This window comes from Solanum lycopersicum, chromosome 2 (genome assembly GCF_036512215.1).
Source record: "Solanum lycopersicum chromosome 2, SLM_r2.1".
Lineage (NCBI taxonomy): Eukaryota > Viridiplantae > Streptophyta > Magnoliopsida > Solanales > Solanaceae > Solanum > Solanum lycopersicum.
The window spans coordinates 33223338-33232318 of record NC_090801.1 but is presented as its reverse complement, the minus strand read 5'-3'; positions in this window follow the sequence as shown (position 1 = coordinate 33232318).

Here is an 8981-nt window from a genome sequence, read left to right as displayed (position 1 = left end):
CGCAGGTAGTCCTACTCCTAGTGAAATGAAAGCTCCTTACCATAACAAAAGAAGTTCTATAGGAACTACTAATTTAGTCGACAAGTTCACTCCTAACTTAAAGAGGATTAATAAGTTGTGGATAATCCCTAAGAATGCTTTGAAAAATGCTTGGTATGTGGATACATACATTATTGATCAAAGAGTCTTGTTCAAAGACAAATGGTTTAAAGATATGAAGAGATTCAAAACAGAAATTGAATTCTTCAAATGGTTTGAAGCTACTGGCCAAATCGTTGAATGCAATTCACCTCTTCAGCTTTTAGTTAACAAATGGCACACCAAAGACATGGTTGTCGAGAGTGTTACTCCACCTCTTGAAGGCAAAAATATTCCCTACAGGAAAGATATCGTGAAAGCAACACCCTTAAAAAACCTTCAGTATACAAAGAAAAAGACATTGTTACTGTCGAAGAAACAAAGTCCTCAAACAGAATAATTATACTAACCAAGTCCTTCATGTTGTCTCAAAGAAAATTGAGGACTCAAAGTATAATTATAGTGGTACCAGCCAAATTAGTAACAAACCTAGCTCTTCCAAATCAGGTTTCAACTGATAAACCAATCCTATCTTCAAAATCCATAAGTTTTCCCAGAGGATTACCCCAAACCTGCCAGTGACTTCAATAACTCTCATGAAATCCTTGAAAAGATTACTGAACAACTTAAAAAGATTAAGATTTCTCAAGGTGATAAGGTTGGAGCTATTTAAGATAGACTTCCCACTCCAAAAACTTTTATCCCAGACCCTCTTTTCATGATATTAAGTTCGAAGAAAATAGTATGCCCCCCCAGAGTGTTGCAGATGGTACAGGAATAACAGAATGGAATAAAGATGGTATGGCTGATGGCCAAATCTATAATAAACTACAAGAGATGGGCATGAATATCACTGCCTATAAATGGAAAAGTGCCACAGATAAGCAAGCAGCTAACAGGATAGTTGTAGGATTTACTGGTACTCTAAGAAATTAGTGGGACAATTATCTCACAGAAAAAAATAAGAATGAAATCTTTGATGCTTTTGCAAGCAATAATGTTGTTAAGATTGAAGGAGGTAAAACAACTACTTCTTTGCAGGTAGAAGAAGATGCAACTGCTACCCTTCTTTACAGCATTGCTAAACATTTCATGGGGGAACCACGACTATTTCAAGACAGATGTTTAGAAATATTAAACAATCTTTACTGTAAGAAATTGACAGATTTTAGATGGTACAAAGATATGTTAATAACAAAAGTCATGCTCAGAGATGACTGCAATAATGACTATTGGAAGGAGAGATTCCTTTGTGGATTACCTTCTCATTTTGCAGAAAAGGTCCGATCTAACATAAGAGATCGATGTGACGGAAAAATTCCATATTCAGAAATGACTTAGATTGATGTGACTACGAAAAATTCCATATTCAAAAATGACTTATGGAGATCTTAACAGTTTGATTCATTTCGTAGCCATGGAACTATGTACAGATCTAAAGCTCAAAGAACATCTTAAAAAGGATAAAAAATTTTCAAGTAATGAGTTTGGAAGTTTTTGCCAAGACTTTGGTTTCCCTAGTATAAAACCTCCTTCTACAAAAAAGACTTTCAAAGAAGAGACATCTGGAAAATCGGCTCCTAAGAGAATATCCTCAAGAAAGCAAGGATATTCTAAAGATAAGTGATGTAACAAAACTTTTTATGAAGATTAGTGTCTGTCTTGTGGAAAGACAGGACACAAGTCTCCTGGATGTCCTAGAAATAAGAAAAAAGGAAAGAAAATCAATATTCTTCAAATAGACGAAGAAACTAAAGAAAAGTTTCTGTCTATATTAAACGAAGAAGAAAAAGATTCATCTTTAGAAGAAGAAGAAGAAGAAACCTAGGACGATGAATTCCTAAATGTTCCTCAAGACAATGCTCAAGACAGTGGACATGTATGCAATTGTCAAGGAGAGTTTTGTCATTGTGACCATCAACCTATTAGAGTCCTCTCTGAAGACTCTGCAGAAATCCTTTTTGCTACCATTGAGAAAATCAAAGATGATGATGCTCAGAGAAGCTATCTTTTGAAACTTCAAAAGGTTGTCACTAAGCAAAAGGAGAAAGAGATTACAAAGAATGTAGTCCCTTTTAGCTTGAAACAAATCATGCAAAGGATTTCTGGCATGATGGAAGAACCTTCTATTAATGATCTTCGAATAGAAATAAACTCTCTCAAAGAAGAATTTCTAGAAGTTAAGTCAAGACTTAACAAAATTGAAATTGATGCTTTAGCAAAACAATTTCTTAAGGACGCTGAAGTATCTCTTAAAGAAAAAGAGACTGCTACTTCCGATGACGAAGGTTCTTCTAATCAATCAACCCCTCCCTAACCTAAAGGTATTAATGATGCAGGTATTAGTATGATAATCAAGGTAAGACCTCAGAGTTCTCATATTATGATCAAATTAGTAGTTAATGCTAACTTTGTTCTTAAAAAAATTGCATTGTTAGACAGTGGTGCAGATCATAATTGCATTGTTAAAGGTCTTATTCCAACCAAGTACCTTCAGAAAGGAACTACCAAGTTTTACAGTGCGACTGATGAACGTATCTGTATATATTACAAACTTTCAAATGCTCATATCTGCAATGACGGTATCTGCCTTGCTAATGATTTTTTCATAACCAAAAACATTAATGAGGAAATTATTTTTGGAATACCTTTTATTACCCAAATCAAACCTTATATTTCAAATTTTGATTCAATTAAAACAAAAATCGTAGGAAAAGAAATTTCCTTTACTTTTATCAAGACGCATTCTCTTGAAGAAAGTATTTTTTGCGTAAAGAAACTGCTTTCAAAATCAACCAGATTTTTTTTAAAAGACGACATTAAAATTAAATATTTTGAGCAAATTTTAAAAACACCGGAAATGGTTGCTAAAATTGCCAATATTCAAAAGAATTTTGGAAAAGATATTTGCTCAGAATTTCCACAAAAGCTAGGCCTATTATAATAAACCATAGTTTAATGGAAATCTGTAAAAAGGAAGTTCATACTCTTTTGAATAATAAAATTATTCGTCCCTTCAAATCACCTTGGAGTTGTTCAGCATTTTATGTTAACAATGCAGCTGAAAAAGAACGAGGTTCCCCTAGACTAGTTATTAATTTTAAATCTTTAAACTCACTTTTAAAGAGGATTTGTTACCCGATTCCTAACAAAAGGGATCTTTTAAAAAGAACCTACTTCTACAATTAACAATTTAATAGTTTCTAAAGAATTATTATTGAGAAGTAGATTCACATGTTTTTATATTAAAACTTTAAAAAAAATTAAAATTACCTATTTTTAAATTTTATTAAAAGGTTCCTTAGGAAAAGACCAATTTTGTAAACGCATATCTTCTTTAGATATAGAACAGTTAACAGAGTTAACAATATTGTTGCTATTCATGAGAGTAAATAGTTTTCTTTTAGGCATGAAAGAACTTCCAAGGACAATTTAATTGTTAAATCATAGTCATATTAAGTGCAAATTTAATCTTTCATCAGCTTGATAATTTTTGAACCCGTGACCTCACCATGTTCAATACCATGAAAATAAAGAAGTAAAAACGAATATGGTGACGGGGATTCAAACCATGGTATTGGGCAGGAAAATGATATATGAAAATAAGAAATGAGAGGAGTGTGATTCAAACACACAACCTCGTGGTCAATTTTAAGGAAAAATGAAAAGAAAATAAATGTGACACATAGGGATCGAACCCACGACCTCTATGAGGAAAAGGAAGTTAAATGAAAAATAAAGTGAGGTTGTGGGGGTTCGATCTCACAACCTCATGGTCAACTCAAAGAATCCATGGAAAAAGATATTAAAATAAAAAGGGGTTGTGGGGGTTCGATCCCACAACCCCATGCCAAGAAAGACAAAAAGTAAAGAAAAGCAATCAAAAGAAAATGATGGCGTTGAGACTTGATCTTTGGTCCCCAACCCGTGTGGACAAAAATAATACAAAAGAAAAATGTAAGTGTTGTCCAAGGGATTCGAAACTAGGTTCCTTCCCCAAATTTCGTTTTAATACATGAGTCATACGTGAATTGAGTATTCATGAATAATGGTGCTTACTTAGATCAAAATCGAGATCTTAGGATACATACAAGATGCATAAGTCTTGTACTTCATAATCTTAGGAAGATATGAATAACTTAAAGAACTATGAACGAATCCTCATGGATTGTATGTATAAAGCCATAAGTGTAGCATACATTTAGAAATAAGTTAACCTAAGATGTATGTAATGAAATGATGTAACCCTAGAAGGGTTAAGTAAGAGTGTAAAACACACTAAATGTCCAAGTGCATTGGTACATGATGAAATAAACAATGAAACGCTGAAACACTAGAAGGGTTAAGTAAGAGTGTGAAACACACTAAAAGTCCAAGCGCATTGGCATATGATGAAATGAACATTGACAAAAAAAGGGTGCGTAATTACGAAAAGCAAATGTGTTAATGTTAATGAATGTGGGGACACCACGATATGAGGCTAACGTAAAAGATGAGATCAATCTCAAATGAGCCTAAGAAAATGTTACCAAAACGTACTCACCTATGAGAGTGTAAAGTTGATGGAGAGACCAGTCTATATGAACACTGTGATAAAAGTATTGAGATTAACACACTTAATACTAATGATTAGATGAGAAGTCATCTATTGAGCTATGATGTCCTCATACTAGAAGACAACTTCCATGACATATGAGTTGAACATAATGAAAATTTATACGGAGCACCGTTAGAATAGCTATGAGCAGTGATTCCTTCTTTCGGGAAGGGCCAAGGTTCACGTAACTCTAATTAGATAAGTCTATCCGGCATGCCATATATGGTTCTTCTTATATCTCCTAGTCTTTGAACATATACTCCCAATATAGGGATTTGGCAGGGTTTTATTCCCATTTAGCTAGCATGTTTTGCGTCACTATGGCTGGTGATTCAAGCTCTTTAAGATTTTGGGGAGACACTGGATTTCATGATGCTCACATGATCTATGTCGGTCAAAATTAAAGTTCTCGATGAATGAATGAGGCCAGCCTCAAACGATGTACATAATTAAATGAATGATACCAAAGGTGTTAGGATAGGATAATCACGAGGTGATCTAAACTCAAGTAATGACACTAGGTCATTCTTGATCATTGAAGATCAAACGTGATGAAAGTCTTTAACTACATCCTAGGTATAGCTGGTTTTCACACGAGACTATGAATGAAATAAAATAAAGTATGTATGAATGAAAGAAGCAGACTCCATGTTTGCTAAAGAAGGATCCCTAGTTGAGGTCCCATATGTTGAGCTCTCATTTTTTAGAGGTCTTTATTTCAAGTCCATGATACCAAGGTCTCATGTCATATGAATGAATGATATGAAAAATGTTATGTGCTATATGCAATATCTTATGTGCGATATGCAAGATATTATGTGATGTATGCAATATGATAAGTATGATGATGCATGTTACTGTCATGTCATGACTTTCCTAATCCAAATTTTGAAATTTCATTCACTTTTCTAATCCAAATATGGAAATCTCACTAACTTTCCTAATCCTAATTTGGCAAGTCCACTAACTTAACTTCCCATAATAATGTTGTTAGGAAAGAACTATTCTTAATCATGCATGTCTTTAGTGAGTGATTGCATATACCCATACTTAGTATAAGTTTTTACTAATCCCAATCAATTCTACAATTTTTGGTGCAGGCACAAGTGGATGCTAGAGCTTACAAGTTGACGTTACATCTATCCGAACGTGGAGCTTTAATCCGAACTTAGTACGCCCTCATGCTTTCGAGGATGTATATCGTCTAGATTAAATGTAGTCTATATTTAGTGGAGCATGTTCCACTGCTGTTTCTTTCAAATTTTGTTCAAACTTTTTATTGGTGCCGTTTTGGTAAGAATACGTTAATGCAATTATGAACTGTTTATTTCATTTGATTATCTCTATATTAGATGGTTGATTTGTGAATGCCTATGATATTAAATTAAAATATTTAACATGAAATAAGAAACCAAAAAGTTAAAATTTTCCGCTACAATTAACCAAGATGATGTAAGAATGACGTATAAAGGCTTGGTGGCGACCTCCGAGAGGTCAATGACGCCGACCTCTTCTAGGGTCCATATTTCGGTCATGACATTATTTGGGGGTTTAGGGAAGATTAATTAAGTTAATTAAAACCCCATATGAAACCCCAACCCCACTAAACTAACCTAAGCTCTCATATATCACAAAACCAAACTCTATTCCTTTTCTCTTCTTTCTCTGTCTAGTGAAGTACTCCATCGAAGACTAAACTAGGAGAGGGTTTAAGGGATTCAAATAGTAATTTTTCACCATAAATATTAATCAATTATCAAAGTATGGGATCTAACTCACCTTTCGGGACCTCTTTCCTGAAAGGGTTCCATCAAAATTGATTTCAAAAGACGAGTTATGAACTAAATTTCATCCAATATCTAAATTGATATTATAAATATATTTGTTTATGATTTATCTTGGATATTATGAATGTATTAACATGTAATTTAACACAATTATTATATATCTTAATGGTTTGGTCTAATTTGTAGAAGATGGCCTCTACCTTTAATTGTTAAATCATAGTAATATTAAGTGCAAATTTAATCTTTCATCAGCTTGATAATTTTGTTAAAGTTATTCTTACACTCTTGTCTTATCCTTGACGTTCTTTCATGGCCAAAAGACAACTATTTACTATCATGAATAGCAACAATATTGTTAACTCTGTTAATTGTTCTATATCTAAAGAAGATATGCGTTTACGTTCGATTTCGACTAATCCTGTATCTACAAGGATGAATTCGAAATATCTTCTTGTTTTCAAGGAATTTTCTATTTCCACATAACTCCTATTTTTATGTACAGGTTTAAAAAGATGCTTTTTCTCATAACCTTCATTCTCCTTGTCCAATGCAAGGATGGGGAAAACTTGTAGAGAAATCATCTAAAATTTCTCTTTCTCTTTGGGAGAATGTTTTATACTTTTTAGGGAGACAGCTTCGGCATAATTTTAAAGTCTTTCCTTTGCTTAAGAATACCACCATATCCGATATTAGTGCGTCAATCTCGACTATCATAAAAAAATCAGGGTTAGGTATACCAAGGAAAGGAAGGTTTTAAACCATGTTTTTAAGAAGAATAATAGCATTGGTTTGTTCATCACTCCAAGGTGAATGATTATTCTCTAACCTGTCAAAGAGAGGTTTACAAATATGCCTAACTTTTGGAATAAAATCATCTACATAATTGAGACTTCCTAGAAATCTCTACAACTTAGTTTTATCTAAAATGACATTGGGAAACTTATTAGAAAACTCAATGGATCTAAAAATTGGTGTATAAGTGCCTTGATAGAGACATGTCCCAAAAATCTGATTTTTGTTTGAAAAGTTTTAATCTTTTTAGCACTAATGACTACTCCATTGTGCTTAATAATTTTAAAGAAAATATTTAAATGTTTTAAATGAGAATCAATGTCCTAGGAAAAGATTAATACATCATCAATATAAACATTTGAAATATGGCTAATATGATTGAAAATAGAATTCATAATATTCTGAAATTCTGAAGGGGCATTTTTAATTCGAAAAGACATGACATTCCATTCATATTCTCCAAAGGGGACATTGAAATTTGTTTTATATTAATCTTGTCCCGCAATTTGAATTTGACAAAAATTAGACTTTAAATCAAATTTGCTGTAAATATTACCTTTAAAAGTTCATTTTAAAAGATTCCTTTTTGTTAGGAATTGGGTAACGAATCCACTTTTAAACTGAGTTTAAAAGTTAATAATTAATAACCAGTATCTATCTATCTATCTATCTATCTATCTCTCTCTCTCTCTCTCTCTCTCTCTCTCTCTCTCTCTCTATATATATATATATATATATATATATATATATATATATATATATATATATATATAATGAAGGACATGCATGATATGAAGATGTATGAAATGAAGACATCACTAATGGTTGTTTTGTTGGTTTGCTTGATTATATGGGGTTATCAGGCTTTACCTAAGCATTGCACTTGTAGTATTGGGAAGGGTTTATGAGTATGCATCTTATATGCTTTGATGTTTAGAACTCTTGTACATGAGTTGTTGTTATGACAATATGATGTTACGAACTCTCTACTTGTATATGCTTTTATATGTGTGTCAAATCTTACGAAAGAGACTTCACATGATTTTCAATAAAATGTCCTTTTAAGCATGATTTGAATGTTTTTTCATGTATGTGTTTACATGCTTAGTAGATGTGGTTGTATTTACCCATATTATTTTTCCCTTTCAAAGCAATGTAGCTTCGGGCCATTGAAATATAGGAGGTCGCTTTCGAATAAGAGTTTGAACTAGTCCCCATTTTATTTGTAGGTCCTCAATTCTCAGGGATGTTGCCATTTCTCTATTATAACCATAATGTTGTTATGTCTAAAGACAATTATACGTTCCACTATTATATAAGACTATTGTTGTAAGCCTATGCGTTGCACATTGTATCAATGTAAGTGTAATGCTCTAATATTTAATTCTTTTTAGATGGTTTTTATGTGAGACAAAGCATAAGAATTATTTCTATGTATTGGTTATATTTCCTAGACGAGAATCCTACGTAAGATTCAATAAAAGAGAAGTATATGTAAAATCCATAAACAATAAGTTAGAGGTCTATGTATACCTCACTATGTAAAATTTACTAATTTTTTGCATATTTGACATATGATCTGTTATGACGACTTCTAAGGGCTAGTCCAAGTCCTCTTTAAGAGCGAAGATGCTGGTAAATTCTAGGGGTGTTTCCCCAGATGTGACAAACTTGGTCTTAGATCCAGGTTGAAGTAATCTTAGGATTGATGTCTCACTAATGCATGT